This window comes from Austrofundulus limnaeus, unplaced genomic scaffold (genome assembly GCF_001266775.1).
Source record: "Austrofundulus limnaeus strain Quisiro unplaced genomic scaffold, Austrofundulus_limnaeus-1.0 Scaffold144, whole genome shotgun sequence".
NCBI classification, from domain to species: Eukaryota; Metazoa; Chordata; class Actinopteri; order Cyprinodontiformes; family Rivulidae; genus Austrofundulus; species Austrofundulus limnaeus.
Window position 1 is genome coordinate 592,183 of NW_013952546.1, and position 7,153 is coordinate 599,335.

A 7,153-nucleotide genomic window follows, 5' to 3' on the forward strand; every position below is an offset into this window, starting at 1 on the left:
CACACACACACACACACACACACACACACACACACACACACACACACACACCATCTTGTCGAAGCCAGAGAAACAGTACCCAAGCCCAACGATGGAGTAATCCAACTCAAACACTCCCCAAACCAGCAGGATTAAACCCAAAGCAGCGGAGCCAATCAAACAAAGGCGCGACGTGAACTCCATCTCAATGCCAGGAAGTCCATTTGATGAAATAAAGTACGGAGACTTTATTAGTTTATTTTCACTGCTGCCTGCGATTGATCAGAACCGCTCCAAACGTTAGCTGTAACAGACCAGGCTGAAGTAAAAGATTTGATAAACTTCATCATTTTTGTTTTTTCTAAGCACACGGAGCAGCAGTTAACTCAGCTCCCGGCAGCACGGAGGACGGAGGACAGTCAGCAGTTTCCACAGCAGCTTCAACAGCTCTGCTTGTGTTTGTCTAATTGCATCGCTTCCACACAACAGGCGGAAAGAGAGAGAGAGACAGTCGCACAAGTTAGGACGTCCATCTTCTGAAACTTATATAAAAAAATCTATCCAAACTAAACTTAACATTAAAGTTGAAGCATTAAAATCTAAGTAAAAGCAGAATAAAATGATTTGTAAATTACTTAAAGGGAGCCTTTAGTTATATAGTTACACATTATTTAATAAACATTTACTTCAACTATAAAACAAAGACTGAAAATACTGTAGGACGTTTAGTTTTTATAAATAATGTGAACGGTGACATGTTATTTACGCCACAAAGCACAAAGTAAATGATGACGTTCACTAGGTAAGTCTGTTTTTCCTTCCAGTGCAAGCTCTTATTCACCCTAACGGTTAATCTCAGACAAAATCTGACTATCAGAACCAGAGCGTCTCGACAGACAGAAGAATGTGGAAATGACTCAGTCTGTAACTGAAAATACAGAATAGAGGACAACAGAGCTGCTTCAGCTTAGCCTGTTAGCTTTCGCTTTACAACCTGAGCTAATACATACACAAACATAAACGGCGATATAGCATTGGTGCCCAGGCTAATAATGCTAGCTTTGAAACTAATGCCATATATTAATTAGCTCGGGCGCTAACACTATATCACAATATATATGTATTACCTTGCGTGCTAACAGGTTAAGCTGAGGTTCTCCTTCAATAAACTAGCTCTGTTGTCCTCCATCCCTATTTTCATGTACAGATTTCAGAGACCAGCCAATCAGAGGGAGGTGACAGAAACACAAAGGGGAATCCAAAATACCTGAAACATCTTTTTGTTTTATTTTTTTCTGTTAAAAACCATCCACAAACTATCACTGTTACTTCTTCCTCATTGGCCATGTTTATTTACACTGAACTCAAATGACAACTTTAAAATCTTGCTCTGTGAACCAGGCATGAATCAGCTGTTTGTGTGAATAAGTTGTATTTTGTATTTACTAAAAATGATTAAATTTCTTAGTTTCAACATTTGATGTTGACTTTGTTCTGATTCTATTTTTGACAACATCTCTTCTTCAGAACTGGAGCCGTTTACAGGAATAAATCTACATATCTGTATGTTTCTATGATTTTCACTGTATAAAAAGGCTTCACGTTCCCACACTGGTGTGATATTAGCAAACCTGTTTTATTGTGAAATGTAATTTGTTGAGCCTCTCCACGCAGCCGACGAGCACCGGCTGCTCTCCATCAGATCACACAACTTGCTGCCCCTGCTGCTAAAGTGTTCAAATATGTTCCAGAAAACAAAAATCTAGGGCTCTTCAGTCCGGCGTGCTCGGCGTTTTGTTGAAGATCATTAAGGGCTCTCTATAAATAAATAGAACAGGCAGCTCGGAGCTGGTTGTCGACCAGCAGAGGATGCAGAAAAGTACAGAAAGGTTCCCATGTGACAGTTTAACCACCCTGATCACAACAAAACCAACAAGACAGGAAGCAAAAGTCTTTAAGGAACTTCCTGTGACTGATAAAGATTATTAACGATGACCCACGCTCGCATGAGAAACAGAACTGAGAGTTACTTTTAGTAGGACAACTTCAACTCACACGTCTGATCTCCAACCAGAACCACAGAAAGCTTCAATTCTAAATGAAAAAACTCAAAGTCCCAGAAGAAACGCAGATCACCTGCCGCCGTTCATACAGAGCTAAAATCATCTCATGCTGAGAAAAGACTGAAGATGATTCTCAGCTACTACCACATCAACTTACAGCCTCATAACTGAAACCAGTTTTTTATAATTTAGCTTTAGGTTTTAGTATCTGCTGTACTTTCAATTCTTTTAACTTCTGGTTACCTTTTGTTACTTTAAGCTTTTAACTCCCTATTACTACCTTTAGCTTTTAGATAGCCCTTTGATACTTTAGCTTACGGCTAGTCTTGTGGTAGTTTAAAGTTTTAGCTGTCTTTAACTACTTTAGCTAGCCTTGTGCTACTTTTAGCATCCACCTTGTGTTCGGCTTCTTTTGGCTTCTAGCTAGTGTTCCGCTCCTTTTAGTTTTTAGCAAGAGATCTACTTTTTTAACTTTTAGCTGGTGTTTTGCTTATTTAGGTCTTAGCCAGGGATATACTATGTTAGCTAGTGTTCTGCTTTATTTTTAGCTCTTAGCCAGGGGTCTACCTTTTTGCTAGTGTTGAATTTTAAGGTTTTAGCCAGGGTTCTACTTTTTTAGCTTTTATGTAGTGTTCTGCTTCTTTTAGCTTTTAGCAAGGGATCTACTTTTTTAGCTAGTGTTATGCTTATTTAGCTCTTATCCAGGGTCTACTTTTTTAGCTTTTAGCTAGTGTTCTACTTTTTTAGCTCTTAGCCAGGGGTCTACGTTTTTGCTAGAGTTTTTTTTTAGCTTTTAGCCAGGGGTCTACCTTTTGCTAGTGTTTTTTTTTAGCTTTTAGCCAGGGGTCTACCTTTTTGCTAGAGTTTTTTTTAGCTTTTAGCCAGGGGTCTACCTTTTTGCTAGAGTTATTTTTTTAGCTTTTAGCCAGGGGTCTAACTTTTGCTAGTGTTTTTTTAGCTTTTAGCCAGGGGGCTACTTTTTTAGCTTTTAGCTAGTGTTCTGCTTCTTTTAGCTTTTAGCAAAGGATGTACTTTTTTTAGCTAGTGTTCTGCTTTTTTTATTTTTATTTTATTTTTTTGCTTTTAACCAAGGTCTACGTTTTTAGCTTTTAGCTAGTGTTCTGCTTATTTAGCTCTTAGCCAGGGGTCTACTTTTTTGCTAGTGTTTTTTGTAGCTTTTAGCCAGGGGTTTACATTTTTAGCTTATGTTGTGCTTCTTTAGCTTTTAGCCAAGAGTCTACTTTTTTAGCTTTTAGCTAGTGTTATGCTTCTGTTAGCTTTTAGCTATTGTTCTACGTTTTCTTAGCTTGTAGCTAGTGTTCTGCTTCTTTTAGCTTTAATGATCAAGTTTCAGCTCCTTCAGCTGATTTCGGCAGATTTCAGCTGTGTTTTTGCAGTTTTTCTACAGAAAAATCAGTTTTTGTAATTTTTGAAAAGAATCTTTGAAGTGAAAATATTGATCTGATTTTGAGGTGAAATTCAATTCAACTCAATTCAAAAATACTTTATTGATCCCAGAGGGAAATTAGGTAGAAATGAATTTAAAGAAGAATAAGAACAACTGAAAGCAGCCTGGAATGGAATCCACCGCCTGCTGCTTCCTAATAATCTATAATTCATTGGTTTTATGAGATAAACTCGGACCGACCTCATGATCTCCTGCAGACCGTCGTAGACTCTCGGTATAAATAGAATCTTGCGCGTTTGTATAAAAATATTTTTCTTGTTGCACAATAGTCGAATTCATCTCAGAGATTCCTCGGACGGAGCGATGCGGTGCGGCGTGTTTGTGAGCGCCGGAGTCACAAGCTGCCAATGAGAGCACAGGCCTGCTCTGTCAGAGGACAGCGTGGTATTCACCGCCCAAAATAAACCACCGCCAAACCCTGCTGCAACCCCCCCGACACGGACCGGTTTAAGAACTGCACCGGCTCTGCGGGGACACGGAGCCGGACCACCACGCAGCCTGCCAACACCTTCGCCCTAATCTCATTTGCTTGTTATCTACCCCATCAAGCTGACCTCTGCCACCGTGAAAACAAATAAAATAAGCCAACAGATGTCCATCAATTTACCACTGGAGGTTTTTTTTTTCCTCCCTCCATCCTCAGATGGCTCGTGATCACAGATAATGCCCTGGTTTCTCTGCACGGAGCAGAAACTGGGACTAAAGCAGGGCTTTGGAAATAAGTAGTGATTGTGGTTATTGTTGAGTCTGGCTGGTTGGAGGAGGCGGGCAGACCAGCCTCTCCTGGGTCTTGGAAAAAAAAGGGCAGTGAGCTAAAAGTAGCGGGGAAGACAAAGCTCCACTGTCTTTCCTCCTCCTTGAACTTGGCCAAGGTCCAGCTCTGGCAGACAACACGATGCAGATAAATGCAGCCGATAACACGGGATGTTCAAACCTGTTTCTTTTTCCCCGAGCGTGCCAAACCTGGAACTGCACGTTCGACCTACAAGGAGTGTGTGTGTGTGTGTGTGTGTGTGTGTGTGTGTGGGGGGGGGGGTGCTGTAAATACATTACGCCGTGGTGGACGCCCATCTGCTGACGACAGCAGAGTTTTGAGATGTTCCTGATGCTCGGGCATATGTGAATCTCCCGCAACAATAAGCAGTAATTGACTGCACATTTCAGGACCGGAGTGAGTCTTTAGATGAAAACAGAAAAGCTCAGAGGAACTCTGCAGGAAGGGCAAAAAAATGGGCTTTAACTAAACCTTACCAACAATCAGAGAGATGCTAATCGAACGCCACGAGAATAAAACTAAAATAATGTATAACTTTAATATATGAGCACAAAGTTCAGTTTAGAAACACAAGGCCTAAAAATGTAATTTAGTTTAAACGTTTCATTTTAGAAATGATATTTTAGGGCTGTAAGAAAATATCGATACACTAATATCGCGATATTTCATTTTCTGATGCTGTATCGGTTTTTAATTAAGGCTTTATGATTGGAAGGCAGTTCTCACTGTTCAGTGTTCTTCTGACTGCATAAACATAAACTGAATTTAATCAGATTTTATGTATGTAGCGTTTTATTTTTACTTTTGTAGAAAAAAAATGGTGACATATTCCGTTGCTTAAAGTATCGTGATATATCGTGACCCCTGTTGTGATATGTATCATATCACCAAACTCTTGCCAATGCAACTTATATCTGCTATTAAATGTCAATTTATTTATCCGTTATGTTTAGTATATATTATTTAGTAGATATTATAATAAGTTATATATATTTTTTTCTATTTGGTTTGATTTAAAGATTAGAAAAACAAGTAAAATATTTTAAAAATTGTAACGTCACTGTTGTTCTCCTTATATCAAATTCACGTAATTAAAGTATTTAATTATAAAACGTTAATTTTCCAATCTTAAAAAAGCTTCACGGTGTATTTATGCATCTTAGCATAGAACTAGCTTAAAGTTTTCAAGCAAATCCGAAACAATATGAAATATTTAAGAAGCAGATCCTCATTTTATGAACTTTGATCAAACATGTCGGTGAGTTCTGGTTCTGTTCAGGTTCTGTTTACTTCTTGAAAACAAAAACAGCTGATTGTTTATTAAGTTTTGTTAAACGTGTTTAGTTGTGTCCGATACTCCTGATTAGCTGACTGTAAAAAGAAGTGAGGGAAAATGTCTTTTTTGTAAATTAAGGCAAACGGTCATAAAGTCTGCTCACCAATTCATGAGATAGTTTGCTAACAGAACAAACAAACCCAAATATAAAAACATTATTGCTCTTATAATAAACAAAATAGCATTTTTACCACTTAATATAATACAAAAAAATCAAGAAATAAAAAAAATATTCAAAAATCGCAATAAAATATTCTCTAAAAGCAGATTTATGAATTTACTTTACGCAGTATTGTTTTTATATTTCTGCATAATTTGCCACAATCTCACCATCTTCTGTCTCCGTCAAAACTAAACTTTTATTTCATTATTTGCCTTTTTATGAAGAGGCTCAGTGTTTGTGACTCTGATCTCTTGTTCGAGTGACAGATTTGTGAAATGTGTTCACCCAGATTGCGCCGCTCTCCTCCTTTGCAACAGTTGCGGAAGCTTTAGGAGAGATTTTTGCCCGCCTGAGTCGTCCGTGCCAAACGGTAAATCTCAGCTCGAGCTTCGGCACGCAGGAGCCAAAACCGGCGAGCGTTTTCTGAACGAGGTCGTAACCTCTGCAGATACAATGAGCGGGTTGTCGGCGCTAACAGATTGACAGCTAACACGACACACATTGTGAGGGTAAAGACATGACTGTGCAGGAAGTGGGCCTCTGAGTGTGTATGTGTGTGTGCGTGTGTGTGTGTCAGCACCCAGAAACAATATCGTCTGGTTCTGCGAGGCCGTTTACGTCACGGCTGCACAACTAATAAAATGTTTGGGGAATTTCTCTGAGCAGGCAAACAGAGGCAGATGGAGCAAAAAGAATAACCAAAGGCAAATGACCATTCCATCAAAAATGGAGCACATTAAACATCTGTGTGGTTACACTTTGGTTTTTTTGTGTTTTGTTTTTTTTTTTTTTTTTACCCACACAGTTAATTTTTTTTCCCGCCACAGCTGCACACGACATTGAAACAATAGAAGAACGTGGGAGTTCCCCACAGTGTACTTGTGCTGCAGGACTAATGCAGCAGTAGTTAGCAGACAAAATGCTTCTAATTCCATACAAACACATTAAACTGCAGCTCTGGTTCCAGGTTCTGCTGTTAGTTTTGTTTACCACAAGCTGAAAGTGTAAAAGGAGCTCATTTTAATTCATAAAACAGAAGCCTGGCAGTGCTTGACGGCACGCATGTCACCCTTCATGCCAGAGTTTATCACTAAAATCATACATTGTTGTGAAAAGACAACGTTAGTTACGTTGTGCTCTGAGTATGTGTTATTAACTCTCAGCTACCTCCACAACAAATTTGAGGTTAAAAAAAGTTATGGGTATTTTTTGGATTACCTATGGCGGCCATCTTGAATTGGACTCCAAAAGCTAATCAGTTTTAGATGTAAATCCTGTGGTTACTCTCCCACCAGTGGATTATGAGATATTTTGCTAACACAGAGCAGTGTGCTCAGAGTATGTGTTGTCGATTGATTTGATTTGATTT